Here is a 20,467-nt window from a genome sequence, read left to right on the forward strand (position 1 = left end):
TTAACAAATGCTTAATTCACATGTACTTATAGAAAAAACTTTATACAATAAAAACAGCCAATTGTTAGATTTACATCTTTTTCTGTCACTATATTTAAAAGGAATCAAGAATTTTCATGCAGCTTCCAGGTATTCTTGAGACTGCTATATCGTTTCTTTTTGAAAAGTGCATTATTGCATAACAACACATAGTTAAAAATATTTTTATATTTTTATGTATTTATAAGTATATTTTAGCTGAAAAATATCAATAGTATACATAGCTTATAGCAGTTTGGGAATTGTTGATATATATGGTAATAATGCATTGTTTGGGATGATTTAAAATTATATTAGGATATTAGGAGCCCAAGATAATGATCCAAATTGAGATCCTCTTGTCTAGTATCCTTTAAAATGGCAAAACATCAAATCTAGAAAATAGATAAGAAATGAATTTTAAGATAAAGGTACAACAGACTTTCTATTTTTACAAAAATCATTATTGATTTTCAAAAATATAATTTGGAATTCAAGGTGTTAATTTAAAAAGTACTTATTTCATAATACAGTGAACAAAACTGGCTGTTAGAGAAAACACCTCATCTTGCTGTCCCCAAATCCTGCAACTTTTCAAAGTTTCAGAATTTTGTAAAATATTTTGAATAGCCCAGACTTTCTGAAAATGGGTATAGCCTTTCAAAGTATTAGAATTGACAAGCTTTTAAATGCCAATCTTATTTTATAAAGTGTTGACTTTTCACTGTAGACTAATAGCAAACAGTTTGTAAAGAAATGTAAGTAAAAAATGTAAATAAAAAATAGGCTTATTAGTTTTCAAAAACTTTATTTAAAAGGAAGGGGCAATGTTGATTGGAGTAAGGAAATATTTGAAAATGTATTTTGTGAAAGAAATCAATGCACGTGCACGCGCACACACACACAGCCCTCAAAAGCAAAACTCCAACAATGCAGCTGTTGCTCCTTTGCAGCAATATTTACCTCACTTTGAGTGAGGGCCATACTGCTTGAAAGTGTAGTAACTTAAACACCTTGCCTATGTCTAATGATTAAAAACTAAGTTCTACTCAGCCCCTGACCCCTACCAGAGAGAGATTCTAGGTTATTCCTTGTGGGCAAATGTGTCCATGGACCACTGGATCAGTGATTGTTGAATCAGATGTGTGAGCCTCTCTACATGTCATGGTTTGTAGAGATCAAAGTTTTCCCTGAGTTTGATTTCCCTGTAGAGATCAAACTCCCTGGGGGATGTCATCTCCAGCTATGAGCTCCAGGGCAATGCTGTCTCGGATGAGGGTCTGGGTAACCTGAGCTCCTGGAGAAAGCTGGGTGTACTTAAGCACTCTATGAAGACTATATGTGGTGGCAATGATGTTGGGGTACCCCATGGGTAGCCTAGAAAAGAAGTACCATGTCTCATTGCAGGTGAAGGTGAATTAGGGCAGAGAGGCTATTGAAGTAGGCACTGAACAGAACATGATAGCTGAATCTATAATAGCAAAATCTTTACCAGTTGTTGATTGGATGGGGTCAGTAAGTTCTTTAATACTGGCTATTGGGTATAGGGGCCTTAATGAAAGGATTACAATGTTAAGGTTGTAGGACTCTACTGTGAAGCACCACTTATTTCTTCCAGGCTTAAGCACAGGCAAGACTGAGCTGTCAAATGGAGAAACAGTGGACAGAATCACCCTTTTATTAATTAGGTTTCATATATTAAGTTTTAAACTTGAAGGTCCTGTACATCGGAATTGTGTCTCTCCCAAAATTACATGTTGAAGCCCTTACCCCCAGTACCTCAGAATGTGCCCATATTTACAGATACAGCCTTTAAAGGATGTGAGTAAGTTAAAATGAGACCATTAAGGTGGGCCCTAATCCAACATGACAGGTGTCGCTATAAAAGAAGAAATCTGGAGACATAGAGACCTCAGTGCTCGGTGTGCTCATAGGAAGGGTCATCTCAGGTCAGGAGTGAGGCCTCAGAGAAACCAAATCCCCCACACCTCAGTCTTGGAATTCCAGCCTCCAGAACAGTGAGGAAATACATTTGTATTGTTAAAGTCACCCAGGCTCTGGTAGCCCTAGCAAACTAACACATCTGGCTATAACTTACAGAGTCGTATTAACTATTTTAACTGGGGATCTGCAAGGTCCAATTTGTCTCATAGTCATAGTCATATTAACTATTTTCACTGGGGACCTCCAAGGTCCAAGCCAATTTATAAGTGCCAAAGACTTAATTGAATCATATTTATTATTCACTGTGTTAGAGCATATTTTAGGGCAATGAGTATTATGCCTATGCGAAAGTTAGGCAAAGCTACAGTTAAAATAAAGCATGCCTATTTTTCCTCTATAGTTATTTTGCCAGGATTACAGGCATTGCAGTGTTCATCCCAGGTATAACTGTAACTTGAGTCCCAGCATTGACTAAGTTCATGAAGCTTTGTCAATTGGTGCATTTTAGCATTTGTTAATCTGGAGCCCGTGCTGTACAGGCACAAAAGACAATCAGGGCTCCTTTTATCTCTTTGTTATATAAATCCTTATAGTAAATTTTGTGTTTCCAATTGGGTCAAGTTATGGACCTTTGTTTCATTACATATTTATGTTACTGGGAAGGGGTCCTGATCCAGACCCCAACAGAGAATTCTTGGATCTCGTGCAAGAAAGAATTCGAGGTGAATCCATAAAGTGAAAGCAAGTTTATTAGAGAAAATAAAGGAATGAAAGAATGGCCACTCCATAGGCAGAGCAGTGGCATGGGGTGCTCAACTGCTTGTACTTATTGTTACTTTTTGATTATATACTAAACAAGGGGTGGATTATCCATGAGTCTTCCAGGAAAGGTGTGGGCAATTCCTGGAATTGAGGGTTTGTCCCCCTTTTAGACCATATAGGGTAACTTCCTGCCATTGCCATGGCATTCCTAAACTGTCATGATGCTCGTGGGAGTGTCTTTTAGCATGCTAATGCATCATAATTAGCATACAATGAGCAGTGAGGACAACCAGACATCACTTTCATCACCATCTTGGTTGTGGCTGGCTTCTTTACCGCAACCTGTTTTATCAGCAAGGTCTTTGTGACCTGTATCTTGTGCCAACCTCCTATCTCATCCTGTGACTTAGAATGCCTACCTTCCTGGGAATGCAGCCCAGTAGGTCTCAGCCTCATTCAAGATTCTCCAGGCTTAAGGGTGGGGCCTAAATTACCCAGGACCTATTCAAGATGGAGTTGCTCTGGTTCAAACACCTCTGGTATTTATATTAAAATATATAGACTTTTATTTTGGTGTCTAGGCCTGCCCTCTCCCTCATTTCTGGGCATCTGGCTGCCCAAAGCCGAGGTTTTGAGTTACTGTCTCTGGCTGACCTCCTAAGGGGTTACAGGAGGCAGGGTGTGGGGTGGGCGTAACAGGCAGCCCAGCCTCTTTCTTAGGCTCTCCAATCCCCTCCCAGGGAGCCCTGGCAAATTGAGCTCATGTTGTCCATGGCTTGTGAGTGAGACCAGATCCAGGACTCACTGATGGGCCACCTAACTGAACCTGGGCTGTATGCAAACATCCCAACATGGAGGGCTCCAGCATCACAGTGAAGCCCCTGCCTTCGGCTGATCCCGCCACCATCTGCAATCCTTCCCTTTTCTGCATGACACAGCCTAGGGTCTCTGCTAATCCAAAGCACAGGTTTCAGCCATTCCCACCTTTAATTCCTCCTGGAAGAGCAGCAGCTCAGAAAATCAGCAACCTGGGGAGGGCCAGGGGCAGGGCAGAGGCCACAAGGACAGCCAAGGTGCCTGCCAGTTCTTACCTAACATGCAGATGAAAACCACCAATTCCAGAACAGCCCCCAGTGTGGCCCTGTGGCTCCTCCATGGAATCAGCAGCGGTGTGGGCAGCATAAGAAGCCAGTGGCCACCAAGGCACATCCTCCAAGGAAATATCCTCTCCAGGCAGCTCCATCAGGTGCAACACCAGCAGAATTTGCCTGAACGTGTGACCTCAGCCACTTCCTCCTACCAACACCCATGCTTCAGGCCAGCCCGAAAGACCCGGCGTGAGCTCAAAGCAGAGTGGGGGTGAAGAAGCCTCACAGGGTGGACAGGTGAGGGGCAGGATTAAAATGAAGGATGTATGTGTGGGTGTGGGGGGTCAAGTGTGTCCCAGTGCTTTCCACGGAGCATGCAGTCCCCGAGTTACATGGAGCACACAGACCCCGAGTACCACAGAGCACAAGGACCCTGAGTTCCATGGAGCCAGGAGACCTCAAGTTCCACAGAGCAAGAAGACTTTGAGTTCCATGGAAAATGAAGACCCTGAGTTCCATGGAGCAAGAAGACACTGAGTTCCACAGAGTATACAGACTGCGGAGTTCAATGGAGCTCAACGAGATGATGCAGGAGATCGGCCAGGAGCGGGACACAAAGAGCTGCTGTGTGTGCACAGCGTGTTTGGTCTTGGGGGCCCTTGGAGGTGGAGGTTGAAGGGGCATAAAATGCGGAGGCATTTGCTCAACAGGTTTTCAAAGAAGAGGGCATACAGCACTTCCACACACTCAAAAGCACGCCGGGTGGAAGGTTATATGACAGCCTGCAGCTGGCTGGGCAACCAGAGGAGAGGCTGGCTGGCCTGTGCCCACCTGGGCGAAGCTTCAGAGACTGGATGACTTTTTTCTGGGGCACTTCTCCCCTCCTCTTCTCGGGTGCTTCTCTTGTCTTTTCTTTCACGTTTGTGGGGCAGGGGAGATGATTCTGTAGAAATGAACAAAGATAAGAAAACTTAATGGCCAGGCATTTAACATCTTATTTTCTGAGCTTCTGCTAATGATGGGTTGTGACTACTGACTTGAGTGATGCTCATTACGTTCATCTTAGAGAACACAGGATCGTCACTTCCTAGAGCAGGTTGCATAACAATGATATTAACACCAACAGGCGCCACCATGCCTGGTTAATTTTTAAATTTATTTTGTAGAGACAAGGTCTCATTATATTGCCCAGGCTGGTCATGAACTCCTGGGCTCAAGCAATCCTTCCACCTCAACTTTCCAAAGTGCTGGGATTACAGACATGAGTTACTGTGCCTGGCCTGGCAGTTCCTTATAAAGCTAAGTATACCCTTATATATAAGCTGACAACTTATATTCACACAAAAACTTCCACGTAAATGTTTATGACAGCTTTATTCATAATTGCTAAAACTTGGAGGCAATCAAGATGCCTTTCAGTAGGTGAATGGATAAACTGTTGTGGATTCACACAATAAATTATTATTCCTTGATTTAAAACTGAGCTCACAAGCCATGAAAAGACACACAGGAAACTTAAATGCATATTGGCAAGTGAAAGGAGCCCATTTGAATGCTATGTACTATAGAATTCCAACCATACGATATTCTGTAAAATTCCACATGATATTCTATGGAAACAGTAAAGAGAGCAATAGTTATCAGGGTTGTGGGAAGGGGAGGGTGAAAGAAAGAAACAAATAGCTGAGGCACAAGGGATATTTTAAGACAGTGAAACTATTCTGTATGCTGCATTAATGATGGATACATGTCATGTCATTACACATTTCTCAAAATTATAGAAGGTACAACACAAAGAGTGACCTCTAATGAATTTTAGTTAATAATAATGTTTCTACATTGTTCATCAACTGTAACAAATGTACCACAAGGCAAGGCTGTAAGGGTAACAACAGAGCATGTGGGCAGGAGACTGGGTATATGGGAATTCCCTGACTCATTTTTTCATGTAAATCTAAAACTGCTCTAACAAAAAGTCCAATAATTAAAATCCAAAGGACCATAAAGGGTAGAATGGATAAATAAATTACAGTATGTTTATACAACTGAATAAAATGAATAAACTTGCAAGTTAAATGTAATACCCATGATGACACACACATACACATACACACACACACACACACAAAATAGAATATATACAAAAGGAAATGAGGAAATTAAAACATTTCATTACCAAAAATCAATTAAATACAAAAGAAGACAGTATGTAGGAAATGAAGAACAAAAAAGCTGTAAGGCATATAAACAACAAACAGTATATGACAGAAATAAATCCCTCCTTATCAGTAAATAAACAAAACCAAAAGTTGGTTTTTGAAAAGATGAACAAAACTGACAAAACTTTAGCTAGATTGACTAAGAAAAAGAGACTCAAAGCCAGAAATGACAGTGGGACATTATTATGAATTCTACAGAAATAAAGAATTATAAGAGGTGTACTATAAACAACTGTTTGCCAACAAATAGGACAGTCTAGATAAAATAGACAAATTCTTAGGTATACAAAACCTACTAGGACTGAATAATGAAAAAACAGAAAATTAGAATAGACCCCGTAACTACTAAGATTGAATCCGTCATCAAAAACTTTCTGACAAAGAAAGGCCCTGAACCAGATGGTTTCACTGGTGAATCTTACCAAACATTTAAATAACACTAATACAACTCTTCTAAAAAAATTGAAAATGAGAGAACATTTCTAAACTCATTCTATGACATTCTATGAGGTCAGAATTACCCTGTACCGAAGCCAGAAAAAAAAAAGTAGACAAGAAAACTAGAGATCCATATCACTTCCCTGATGCATACCAATGCAGAAATCCTCAACAAAATACCAACAAACTAAATTCAGCAGCATATTAAAATAATTATACACTATGACCAAGAAGAATTTATTCCTGGAATACAAGGATGGTTGAACATTCAAACATCACTGCATTAACAGAATGGAGTGGCAAATCATGATTATCTCAACTGATGTAGAAAAAGCGTCTGCTACAGGTTTTATTCTACGTAAATTTAAAAATCAACAAAGATGGTGAGGGGGTCAGATGGAATGCAGTGGGTGACAAATGAATCTTACTGCATTACAAATTATGACTAACCCATATTGAAGAGTGTGGGGAAAAAAAGTCTTCACCTAAGTAACCTTGGAAAATACTGTTTTGACTGCATACTGTAAGACTCAAGAACTGTACACAAATATACTGTTGGCAAATTTGTTTCAGGGTATGGGTTAGCAATTCTGAAATGATTTTCCATGTTAGCAAATATATTTCAGAGAATTAGATCCCAGTTTCTCTCTGTAGGTGAAAGAGTTACAAATAAGCAAAGGGAGAATGCTAGAATAAATCCTGAGGTGCTGCACTGGAGTTAGGAATGTCAGTATGAACCTTTGTCTATTTTAATGTATCTGTTTAGATAGACAGATATAGATAGGTAGATGCTGAGTTTGTATTCATGCACACATGTTTGGAAACATGTGAATGTTTCCAAACTATGCTGAGAGAGCCTAGAAGCAGTGATATCCCAGTATTAATGAGCACACCCAGTACCCAGATCTTAGTTTCTATATACCATTCTCCTATAAAAGAAACCCGGGCTTCTTGGAGAAAAGACTAATTCTAGGCCTGCCATGAAAAACACAAGATGAGACTAGAGCATCTTGCAGTGCCAGAAAATAAAAAAGTGCTTTTAAAAAACATAAAAGGGTGGAGACATGTCAAAAGAAGCCAACCTGGAAGAGCTTTCTGTGACTCAAGGTGGAACAATGTGAGTGGCAAATAATTATGACAGCACTAAATTATAACCCAGAACATAAAAGAAATAGCCACAAGTCCATACTGATATAGAAAAGATTAAATCAATCAGGAAGGAAAGACAAATCTTCCTCACAGAAGAATTCCAAGTAATAAATGTTGAAGGATAGCACAAATAGAAAACTACCACTAGAACACTACAGTAATCATTACTGCAGGAAAGAGTCATCAATGAATGCAAAAATTGGATGAAACTTAAAGAAGAAACAGTATGTTTCTGTGGCCTCAAAATATCTCCCTCCAAATATTTATTAATATATTTTTCTTTTTTTCCCTCTTAATTTCATCTAAAGATCTATGACTAAAGCAAATATAATACTGTGTTGTGGGGTTTTTGACATGTACAGATATAAAATTTATGGCAACAACAGCACAAAGGATAGGAGATAAATGGTGCTATTCTGTAGTAAGTTTTTCTGTTTTACACTCACTGTAATAGTACAATATTAACTATAGACTGTGAGAATGTTAATGATGCACATTGTAATACCTGGAGCAACTGCTAAAAAATGAAAATATGTGTCACTTCAATGCTAATAAAGGAATAAAACAATACAAAAAAGTACTTGTATAAGGATATTCATAGATCTTTACTAATATGATAGCCCAAAGCAGGAAATAGCCCAAATATTCATCAACAGAAAAATGTATGAACAAACCACAGTGCATTTATACAGCAGAATACTATTCAGCAATTCAAAGGAATAAACTAAAATACACACTATGGAGGTGTCTCACAAGCATTATGCTGAGACAGCTGGACATAAAAATGTATATTGTATGATTTCAAGCAAAATGAACTTAATGGTTAAAAAACCCCCACAACAGTACTTTCCTCTGGGGGAGTTAAAAATTGCCTAGGAATGAGCATGAGGGAGGTTTCTGGGGATGATGGAAATATTCCATTCTGAAAAGGGGTGATGGTTATATGGGTGTTATTTATTTTTCAAAGCTGTACAATTAAGATTTGTGCCTTTCAATGCATGTATATCTTACCTCACCAAAAAAGAACTAAAAAAATACATAAAGTGAGGGGTAGGGAAAGGGCTGAGGTACAGAAGAAACAAAAATGGCACATGATTACTAGCTGTTGAAGCTGGGTCACGGGTCTATTATACAGTTTTGTTCATTTTGCATATATTTAAACTTTTCTGTAATGAAACACCTTGCACAGAAAGACGAAACTGATCTATAATGTCAGCTGTTAAGACACTGGTACCTTTGAGGAGGCGGGAGGGAGAAAGCGCTTGTGGACCACATGAGTGAGGCTGCTTCTATTTCGTGGTTACCCACGTGTATTAACTTTGTCATAATATATGTCGAGCATAAGTGAACGCTTTATGCCCATACTTCTGTATGCATGCTATGTATCAACAAAATATTTAAATACCACATATTTGCACACATAATTTAGTATCTCAAAGTAACAGCAGTGTTTTGTTTTGTTTCAAAGTGGGACACTTCTACCCACAGCATCATCAGATGAACTGTCATATTCTGATGTATCTATTAATGTCCCAACCCTTGGGTGAGACCCCTTAGGTCTTCCCATTTTTGCCTCAATTTGATAAGTAGCAAGACTCTTATTTCTGACGATGTGATTTTATTTCCCAGCAAAGTCCTCCCCAAACCAAGGACACAATAACCAGCATGGTGCTCTGCACATCATATGCACTCAGTACTTGTGAAATTGAGTTGAGTCAAACAAAATGAGTAGCAGAGGTCAGGTCCTGCAAAAGACAGTATGTAAATAACGCAAGTAAGACTGAAAGGCTATAGCTCAGCAGCAAAGACTTTACATTCATTTGAGAAACCATTTGCTACTAGTTCATCAGAAGATGTTGGTTTCAAGCAGTGGTTCTCAACGCTGGCCACACACCGTAACCAGTTGGAGAGCTTTAAACAGCAAGGGTGTCTGGATCCTGCCCCAGGGATTCTGATTTCACTGGTCTGTTGCAACTTCAGTTTTGGGAATTTTAAAAGCCCCCTGCCACCCAGGTAATTGTAAGGTGCATCAAGGGTGAGAACCTTAGCTGTGCTAAAGGATGCATCGGCTGTGCCTGATTTCCTTGTGTGCTGTGGGGATTTGCCTCATTGCAGCATCTCAGCTTTACAGGGAGGGGTGGCGGGCAGTCTTAGAAAACAGCTCTGTCCTGTTAAAATCAAAGGACGGCTTCAAGACATGCTCAGCTGCTTGACTAAATTGCAGCAGGAGGAAATGTCTTCTCAGCAGGTCTATCTTTACATCGGGTGCTTTCAGAGGAAGAGGTTGTTTTGGGCACAGCATTTTGATTTAGTCTGTGTTGAAGACCAGTAATAGCCTCCAAATGCCAAGATGGGATGAAAAGAATTTCCAAACATGTGGAGTGCTTTATACATGTTTTCAAATTTCTCCTATGATTAGAAATGAAAAATATAGTGCTAGTGCCTTGATTTCTTAACTCAGCCTTCAACCATTTCCCCAAAATTATTCCAAGTTATTCCAAGACGCTTCCCAATCATTATCTGGAGAGGAATATTCCTAACGGAGAAGAATACTACAAGGATGAGAATCTTGCAGGAATCCTGCCTCTATTGCAGAAGAGTCACCCTCCGGAACCCGGAAGGCCCAGGGAAGCCGTGTGATAGTGCGGCCATGGAGGTGGATGTGTTCCGGAGTCAGGCCGAGCAGATCCTGAGGCCCAGCACAGCCCGCTTAGTAGCTATGGGGCTTTGGACAAGTTCCTTGACTTGGACAGTTATATAAATCTTGTCTGCAAGAAAAGGCATAGTGATGCTAACTGCAAAAGCAACAGCAATTCTTCATCCCTCCCTGTATCTGCACCCTTTGCAACGTGCTTTTACAGCTGCTCCCATCCAGAGGTAGAATCTGTTTCCCAAAGACTTGGATCCAGCTGGCAGTTTTGGGTCCAGTCTCAAAAGGTCTTGAATGATTCTTCCTTTTCTTTCAGAACCCTGCCATCTCCATGACAACAAGCCCAGGTTAGCCTGCTAGAGGATGAAACATTTTGGGGAAGAGAACCGAAGTTGGCCAGTCCACAGCCAACTCACTCTCAACAGCAGAGCTGCCTGGTCACCAGCAGCTGACGCCCTTCTCCCATACACACACATGAAGATTGCTATGCCTGATAAAGGTATGGCAGGTTTTACAGGTATCACAATTCATTCATGGCAGGAGCCTGCCATAAATTGCTGACCTGCTCAATTATGAGCTAAATAAGTTTTGGGACGGCTTATTACACAGTAACAGTGAACTAACACACCCAGAGCAGACAGGATGCCAGGATTAACAACATGCTGATTACAAGTTAGCTGGCAAACGGTAGGAACCATCTAGGTACCTAATTCCTTTTCCCCTTATTAGAAGTTGGGTCCCTTGAATTATAAAGAAATGCATGTAGACACGTATGTGCTTAAAACTCACACAGTATCACACAACACAGGAGGAAACAGATGACAGCCTGACCACTAGGGCCAAGGCCAAATAGCAAGGTAAAGCATTTGTCTGGAATCTATTCCCTCCAAATCTAATCTCTGGAGGTCAAGGCTGTGGACAGGGCCCACCTCCTGGGACCCCGCTATCCTCTGATCTCTGGAGGGAGAATGGCCCCACCAAGCAGCAGATGGGTAGCAGTGTTGTACCTGTGGCCACCTCCTGCTGGCAGCCCCTGCCCTCTTAGGGCACTCTCTCTTCCTTTGGGACCGAAAAGAGATGTGGGTAGGGAGGGGGAGCTCCCTGGCTCCTGGCAGAGAAATTCGGTTCAGGCCCTTCACCTTCCTGAGGTCAGGGAGTCAGAGCCCTCAGAACATCAGGAATGTGGCTGCTCCGAACTGGGATATGCTAGAAGTGTAAAATATGGGGTGAGTTTTAAAGATTCAGGACAAAGAAATGTAAAATGTTTCATTAATAATTTTATACTGATCACACATTATAATGATATTTTGGATATATTGGGTCAAATAAATTATATTATCACAAATCAATTCCACCTGTTTCTCTTTAGTTTTTTTAACCTGGCTAGTAGAAAATTTAAAACTCCAGACAGGCCTAGGTCATATTTATATTGGACAGGCTATCTTAGAGGACGGCCTTCCTTCTGAAGCTCAGGCTGCCTCCAGTCATGATGGAAGGCAAAGTGGAGCAATGAAGAAAGGAGGTGGGTGCCAGGTGCTTTCAAACAACCAGCTCTCATGTTTCATAGAGCAAGGACTCACTCACTAACGCCAGGACAGCACCAAGCCGTTCCTGCAGGATCTGCCCCCAACACCCAAACACCTCTCACTACGGTCTGCTTTCAACATTGGGAATCAAATTTCTTTTTCCTTCTTTCTTTTTTTTTTTTTTTTTGCTAGAGGCCAGGAAGGTTATAAAATATGAAAATGTTAAATAATTTGTCATTTTGTTGTTTCCATTTATGAACAAAGGATTTAATAGAAAATGTAAGATGTAACATTACAGTAAAATACATTCATTTCGATATCACGCTGGAATTCAACATTGCTTTGCACTGGGGCTGCAGAAGCAATGCAGAGCTGCATCCTCCTCCAGACCCTCACAGCTCAGCAAGCCTCTCAAGGGCTGGCTGCTGGCCACTGCGTTTCCAGTTTTTATAGGTTCTCTTCCTTCCAGGTGATTAACGAACAAGGCCAAAGGTGTTTGAAAGTTTCAGAAAACACAGGATTTTTCTTTCTGTGGCTCACCAGCATTTTCATTTCTAATATCAACAATACCATATGCAGGCCACAGCTGAGCCAAAACACATGATGACTTGAGTCTGAAGTCAGATTGTACCTAATATTTAGGGCCATATGCATTACTAAAAAGGGACATATCTTTCAACAATTCCAGTAAGTTCCCAAGACTTGGTTCCCACTGGGTACTAGCCTGTGGTGGTGCCCCTGTGCTTGTTACTGGGGGCAAAATGGGACAGTGTTTGCTGAGTTCAGAGCTGAGGGGCTGCGGTGCCATGCAGGGAGCACGACTTCCCACTGAATAACACTCCCCGTGAGAGCGGCCTGGCGGCCAAGGCCAGCTGGCTCAAGGTAACTGTATCCTGTTTTCCTAACAAGCAACGTTTTCAGGGAAAAACCCCAGCTTCAATGTAGGAATGTTTGGATGGTGGCTCAGGCCTGGGACTGAATTAAAAAGGGATAAGGAGATAAAATCCACATTTTAATTATAAACAAATGTCTCACTGAAAAAATTCCAGACCCATAAATCCATGTATGTATTAGTTATCAGAGTAATTTAAAATGTGAGGAAATTATACAGTGTGTGCCCGTTATTATATATTTCTCCCCTGCCACCACTTTTTAAACATCTAAAGTTCCTAACACATAGATACTCTTTATGAGTGAAAAAAAACCTATTGACATTGATACAGTTTGAAAATTTGTCCTCTCCAAATCTCATGTTGAAATTTGATCTCCTAGTGAGACCCTGTCTCTACAAAAAATAAAAAAATTAGTTGGGCATGGTGGATTGAGCCTGTTATCCCAGCTACTCAGGAGGCGGAGGTGGGAGGATCTCTGGAGCCCCAGGAGTTGGATGCCACAGTAAGCTATGGCTCAGCTCAGCCATGGCTTCTATAGTGAGCTACAACTGCACTACTGCATTCCACCCTGGGTGACAGAGTGAGATTATCTCCTTAACAAAACAAAAAAAAGAAATTTGATTCCCAATGTTGAAAGCAGGGCCTAGGCTGGGCACGGTGGTGCGCCCCTATAATCCCAGCACTTTGGGAGGCCAAGGCAGGCAGATCACAAGGTCAGCAGATTGAGATCATCCTGGTTAACACGGTGAAACCCCGTCTCTACTAAAACAAAAAATTAACCAGGCATGGTTGTGTGCACCTGTAGTCCCAGCTACTCGGGAGGCTGAGGCAGGAGAATGGCATGAACCTGGGAGGTGGAGCTTGCAGTGAGCTGAGATCATGCCACTGCACTCCAGTCTGGGTGGGAGAGTGAGACTCTGTCTCAAAAAAAAAAGAAAGAAAAAAAAGAAAGTGGGGCCTAGTGACAGGTGTTTGGGTCTTGGGGTCAGATCCTTCAGGAACGGTTTGGTGCTGTCCCGGTTGTAGTGAGTGAGTCCTTCCTCTATGAAACATGAGAGCTGGTTGTTTGAAAGCACATGGCACCCACCTCCTTTCTTCCTCGCTCCACTTCCCCCTCCACCATGACTGGAGGCTTCCCAGGGTCCTCACCAGAAACAGATGCTGGTGCCAGGCTGGTACAGCCTGCAGAATCATGAGCCAAATAAACCTCTTTTCTTCATAAATTACCCAGCCTCGGGTGTTCTTTTATAGCAACACAAAATAAACTAATACAGACATCAATGTGAATATTTAATATTGGAAATTTTTTTCATTTTCTATTTTGTCTGTATAGCTAACATTAAAGAAGCCAAAGATATAGAATGCTACATCTCAGATACTGCCTTTCGTAAAAAACATGAAGGTAAAAACTTCATTTCTTCAAGTACTAATCCATGATAGTTGTACTTTGCCTGTTTTATGCAGAATACAGTTCCGTGAACCGTGGGGAGATGGAAAATAACCATGTCCCAGTCTTCTAGGGAAGTCCCTGGAAGGCTGGGACAGCTAAGATTGCATCTCTGCGCTCTACAATGTCTGTCACACAGCAGGCACTTAATGGGAAGGCTGCTGAATGAAAGAATACTTCCAACTAGCCTGGAGCCCAAATGCAGGTTCTCCCTGAAGTTCTGCACCTCACACTGTGGGCTTCCACGCACATGTCCACACCACCTGTGTACCCACTTCCTTCCTGGACCTGAGCAGAGCCCCACTTTCCAGCCCCTGCCTGTGAGGGGATGACCAGACCCCTGCGACCCACATCTTCAGCATCTGGAATTCAGAGTTTATGACCTGCTGTTTTCCACATTCCCCTTCCCTCCCCCTCAGGACCTGCACGCCGCTGCATTGTACCTTCTATTCTGCTGTCAAGGTCCAGAGCTCTGTTCATTTGCTTTCAGCAGCTCTCCATCCCACTTCCTCCCTCCCCTCCTGCTGGATCTCTTTCTTTCATTGGTTCTTGCCCCTTTCCCTCAGTAAAAGAACTCTCCTTCCACTCTGCCTCATTCACATTCACTTGGGAACCAAACATTCACCCCACAGCTTAGTATTCCCAGTTGTGGAACAATTCAGTCACCTTCTGGAATGAGACAAATGTGAAGAAGCCAGACATGAAAAAACACTTATATGGATCGATTTATATGAAATGCCCAGAGAAGACAAATCTATTGAGATGGCAACTAGATTTGTGGTTGCTTACAGCTGGGGTAGGGGCTGGGGGGAATAACAGGGTGATAGCTAAAGGGTACAGGACTGATAAAAATGTTCTAAACTTAACCATGGTGTTGGTTTCACATAACTGTGATTATAGTAAACTTTAGTGGATCATAAGGTACGTGAATTTTTCCTCAATAAAGCTGTTTAAAAATAAAAAAAAAAAATTAGGCTGGTCACAGCAACTCACCCTGTAATACCAGCACTTGGGGAGGCAGAGGCAGGAAGATTGTTTGAGACCAGGAGTTCAAGTCCAGCCTGGACAACAGAGTGAGACCCCATCTCAACCAAAGATTTAAACAATTTAGCCAAGCATGGTGGTGTGCACTTGTAATCCCAGGTACTCAGGAGGCTGAGGTGGGAGGATCACTTGAGCCTGAGAGTTGGAGGCTGTAGTGAGCCGGGATCATGCCACTGCACTCCAGCCTGGGAGACAGAGAAACACCCCAACTCAAAAAAAAAAAAAATTATTATGAGCTATTTTATACATACAAAACTACACATACATACACACACACACACACACACACACACACACACACCGACTCACATAAAAGTAAAATAAATACATTGTAGCCATCACTTACACCACTACATTTGAAGCCATCTGCATGGTTGGCCCTTCCTTAATATAACCCTTTGCCTCCCCATCTAGGACAATCATTCATCTGAAGTTTTACAAAAAGTATTATTTCCCTGACTTTCATTATACTTTTATTACATAATAATAGCTCTAAATAATATATCGTTTCTCTAAATAATATACTGTTTAACTTTGTAAGTTTTTACACTTTCTATAAATGTGCTATGTATCTCTGTAACTTGCATTACTCATTCCACACTGTATTTTTGAGAGCCTTCTATGTTTTAAATAGTTTCCTGTTCAATTCTATGTATTGCTTACTAGTCTTTAAATTGAATATACTCAGACCTACTCGAGAGAGAATCCTTGTGGGATAATGAGTATAAAGTGCTTAGGCCGGCGCCAGTCCCCTGTATGCTGAGCGCTGGTCCCCTGGGCCCACTTTTTCTTTTTCTATACTTTGTCTCTGTGTCTCATTTCTTTTCTCAAGTCTCTGGTTCCACCTAACGAGAAATGCCCACAGGTGTGGAGGGGCAGGCCACCCCTTCACTGACCTTGTGATCCGCCCGCCTTGGCCTCCCAAAATGCTGGAATTACAGGTGTATGCCACCGCGCCTGGCCCACTCTATTTTTTTATTTTTTATTTTTTATTTTTTGAGACAGAGTGTCTGTCACCCAGGCTGGAGTGCAATGGTGTGATCTCAGCTCACTGCAACCTCCACCTCCCACGTTTAAGTGATTCTCCTGCTTCAGCCTCCCGAGTAGCTGGGATTACAGGGGCTCGCACTACGCCCAGCTAATTTTTGTATTTTTGGTAGAGGCAGGGTTTCACCCTGTTGACCAGGCTGCTCTCGAACTCCTAACCTCAGGTGATGCACCTGCCTCAGCCTCCCAGAGCGCAGGGATTACAGGTGTGAGCCACAGAGCCCGGCCTCTTAACTCTGTTTCCACAAGAGTTTTTCCTGTTAGTTACTGATTACCCATTGTATCTTTATCCTTGAATCACCTGGGAGGAACCATCTTTAAATAAGTGTGGTCCCGTCATGCACTTTGGCTGTCCGTTGGGTACCACGTAAGGGATAGATGTCAGTGGCCTCCGTGCCTTTGGGCCATGTCGAAGGATGCCCTGAATCTGGTGCAGATGAAGGAGCAGGCTTTGAAGCTGGAGCAACAGTCCAAGCTCAAACAACTTGTCAATGAGAAGAACTTAGGGAAGCAAGAGGTGTCCCTGCGGAAGCACCATCAGACCTTCTTGGCGTCCATCAGGACGGCTGTCACCATGTTTGGGGAAAGATTCCGTGCCTTTGTGACAGACCGGGACACAGTGACAGCCACGGTGGTTGGGCTGACGCTGCTGGCTGTCGGGGTAAAATCAGCCAAGAATGCGACAGCCGCCGGGGCCCGCTTCATCGAGGCTGGGCTGTTGAAGCCATTCCTGGTGAGCAAGAAGTCCCGCATCACGGTGCTGGAAGCGCTGCAGCACCCCCTCCAGGTCAGCCGGCGGCTCCTCAGTTGGCCCCAGGACGTGCTGGAGGGTGTCGTGCTGAATCCCAGCCTGGAAGCGCAGGTGCGCGACATTGCCATAGCAACAAGGAACAGGAAGAAGAACTGCAGCTGTACGGGCTGAACGTCCTGCTGTGCGAGCTGAACGTCCTGCTGTACGGGCCACCAGGCACCAGGAAGACGCTGTTTGCCAAGAAACTCGCCGTGCACTCGGGCATGGACTACACCATCATGACAGGCGGGGACGTGGCCCCCATGGGGCGGGAAGGCGTGACCGCCATGCACAAGCTGTTTGACTGGGCCAATACCAGCCGGCGCGGCCTTCTGCTCTTAGTAGACGACGCGGACGCCTTCCTTCCGAAGAGAGCCACTGAGGAGATAAACGAGGACCTCAGAGCCACCCAGAACGCCTTCCTAAGCCACACGAGTCAGCGCAGCAACAAATTCATGCTGGTCCTGGCCAGCCGCCATCCCGAGCAGTTCCACTGGGACATCCGCAACTGCATCGACTTGGTGTTTCACTTCGACCTGCCGCGGCAGGAGGAGCAGGAGCTCCTGCTGAGAATGTATCTTGACAAGTATGTTCTTAAGCCGGCCACAGAAGGAAAGCAGCACCTGAAGCTGGCCCAGTTTGACTATGGGAGGAAGTGCGTGGAGATCGCTTGGCTGAAGGAGGGCATGTCGGGCCGGAAGATCGCACAGCTGGTTGTGTCCTGTCAGGCCACGGCGTATGCCTCTGAGGATGGGGTCCTCACCAAGGCCATGTTGGATACCTGTGTGCGAGACTTTGTCCGGCAGCACCAGCAGAAAATGCGCTTGCTGAAGAGGGATGGCCTGGGCCCGAGGAGGAGCACCCCTCAACCTGAGTCCATGGGGAGACCACACCTCACGGAGCCTGGCTGCGGACCCCTCCCACCCCTGCCTTTCTGGTCCCTGCACATTTAAGGAAATTCTCCCCCTAATAAACTCCCACAGGTGCCGTAAATAAATAAATAAATAAATAAATAAAGTGCTTAAAACAGTGCCCCATTCATTATAGGCATTCAATATTATATATGTAATACTATATACAATATTTTAATACTGAGTATATACATATTATGATTGCTCCTTTCTTTGTGGATGTACATTATTTCATCAACTGCATTATGAACTAATAGTTTTCTTTCTTTTGGGGGAGGGGGTAGGGTCTGGCACTGTTGCCCCGGCTGAAGTACAGTGGTGCAATCACGGCTCACTGCAGCCTGAATCTCCCGGGCTCAAGAATCCTCCCACCTCAGCCTCCTGAGTAGCTGGGACTATCGGCAGTGCCACCACTCCCAGCTAATTTTTAAATTTTTTGTAGAGATGGGGTTTCATCATGTTGCCCAGGCTGGTCTCTAACTCCTAGCTCAGTCGGTGGCTCACCGCTGTAATTCCAGCACTTTGGGAGGCCAAGGCAGGAAAATTGCTTGAGCCTAGAAGTTCGAGACCAGCCTGGGCAATGTGGGGAGATGTAGTTTTTACAAAAATATTAAAAATTAACAGGCATGGTGGTGCACACTTGTGGTCTCAGCTACTGGGGAGGCTGAAGCAGGTGGATCCCTGGAGCCCCTATCATGGTGCAGTTTGGGCAAAAGACAAGAATCTGTCTCAAATTTTTTGGCTGATGGTTGTAGAGATAAAGTTTGAGCTTTCAAGAAATACAACATTTTAAACTAGTTTGCTGGAAAAGCCACATGTTGCTTCCAGAAACAACTGGTTGACCACCAGGATCATGACGGTGACTTCGAAAAGCTTTGGTGTGTTGACAAATGAGTGATACTGCTGGTCTCAAGCCACTGCTACTGCATACAAGGCAACTGCATGGTAACAACCATATCAAATGTGGGTGACCAAGTGGCAACATTTAAGTATTTTACATCCTAACTTATGTGCAACTTAAACCTACTGCCACACTGTGAGTTAGGAAATTGGTAGGTTTTTTCTATTGACTTGCTGTGCCCTATAATTTTTCCTATTTTAAATAATGGGAAACAAGTTCTCAGTTTTTTTTCTCAGAGAAAGTCTGACATTTCAGCCACAGATATGTCTGACAGTTATTACCGGCAGAAGAGTTTCCAGGCTTTTCACCGTAAAATTTTAATTACTTGCCTTGGAAATTACTTAACTTCGTTCCTTCCAACTCTGGTAGTAAAATGGGTGCTCCAGAAAGATGTAGCATGGATATTCTGCTGCTTTGCTCGTCCCCGCACAGACCTGGGGCTTGAGGAGCCTGCAGCCACGAAGTACAGGGACATCATCCGAATGGAAAAGTGAGCCAGGTGGTCCCGCAGCCGCAGTGCTGAGGCGCAGAAGCGCAGCCTATGCACGGCGCGTGGGAGGCCCGCGGGCTCGGGCCTGTGTTTTTGCGGCTGAGAGGCCCCCACAGGACAAGGAGGCCCCGATCCAGGCTTTTGGAACCAGCGAAGCGGGGGTGAAACCCCAAGGGGCGTAAGAGTCCTTACACGTGTGGCCGAGCTTCCTGTCTGCATGGTGAGGGGTTGGACCTTTCCGTGGTGATTTTTTTCCCATTATGCCAGGCGCGTAGCGGGCCCTGGGGCGCGAGATGGGTGCCGGCGTTCAGCCAGCCTGGGGTCCTGGATGCCGGCGGGCGGATTAGCAGCAGCCCTAGGGACGGAAGGACGGTGGAAAGGAGTCTCTACTTCCAGGTTCCCGGTGATCGCTATGTTCGTTACAAGCAGTAAACTGACGACTTCAGACACCGGTCTCGGAGACCCACGCGCAGTCCTCAAACATGCAGCCCCGCGGGGCAGGCGCACTGCGCATGCCTCAGGGGGCGGTGCCGGGCGGAGGGGACTAGGCGAGGTGGAGGGGGCGGGACAGAGCTCGGCCGGGAGGAGTGGGGGGAGGGGCGGGGCAGGGCGAAGGGGGCGGGGCTGGATGGAGGGGGCGGAGAGGGGGCGGGGCGGAGGGGCGGGGGGACTAAAGGGAGGGGGCGGAGGGGCAGGGGGCGGAGAGGGCGGGGAGAGGCGTGGCGGGGTGGGAGGGGACGGGGTGGGCTCAGCGGGGGCGGGCTCGCCCAGCGCTGAATCCAAATCGCATCTAAGGTATTTTCTAGCTCTGACATGGTATACATCACTGCATATGTGAATAACATGCCAAATGCTGTATAAACAAATATTGACTTTTTTTCTTCTCTGGAGGTACTATATAAATGAAGTATGTACATCGTATGTAATATCAGAACATTCAAATCCCGTATTGAAAAGATTATAAATTGACCATAATCCTATAATTCTATTTAGCAACAGTGAGTTCCTTCTCAGTCTTCACTTTTAAAATATCTAAGAGGCTCGATGTCTTGAGGCTTTTTCTTTTTAAACCCAACATCCTTTTTCACATTTATAGTGTAGTACTTTGGTTTTACTCAATAAAAAGGTGAGGTCACAAAAAATCTGAATT

At 43.9% G+C, this 20,467-nt stretch overlaps 1 long non-coding RNA gene and 1 pseudogene across 1 annotated transcript; one reads left to right on the forward strand and one right to left on the reverse strand.

Annotated features, from left to right (window-relative positions):
* Window positions 1-809: 809 nt before the first annotated feature.
* LINC02693 (long intergenic non-protein coding RNA 2693) lies at window positions 810-19,827 on the reverse strand. Its single transcript, XR_006693101.3, has 2 exons — window positions 19,157-19,827; window positions 810-4,755 (listed from the first exon to the last, which is right to left on the reverse strand). It is a non-coding gene; the product is annotated as a long intergenic non-protein coding RNA 2693 (long non-coding RNA).
* On the forward strand, window positions 16,632-18,451 carry LOC102119665 (ATPase family AAA domain-containing protein 3C pseudogene; annotated as a pseudogene).
* Window positions 19,828-20,467: the final 640 nt, after the last annotated feature.

The sequence above is a fragment of the Macaca fascicularis genome, chromosome 16, assembly GCF_037993035.2.
Source record: "Macaca fascicularis isolate 582-1 chromosome 16, T2T-MFA8v1.1".
Classification (NCBI taxonomy): domain Eukaryota; kingdom Metazoa; phylum Chordata; class Mammalia; order Primates; family Cercopithecidae; genus Macaca; species Macaca fascicularis.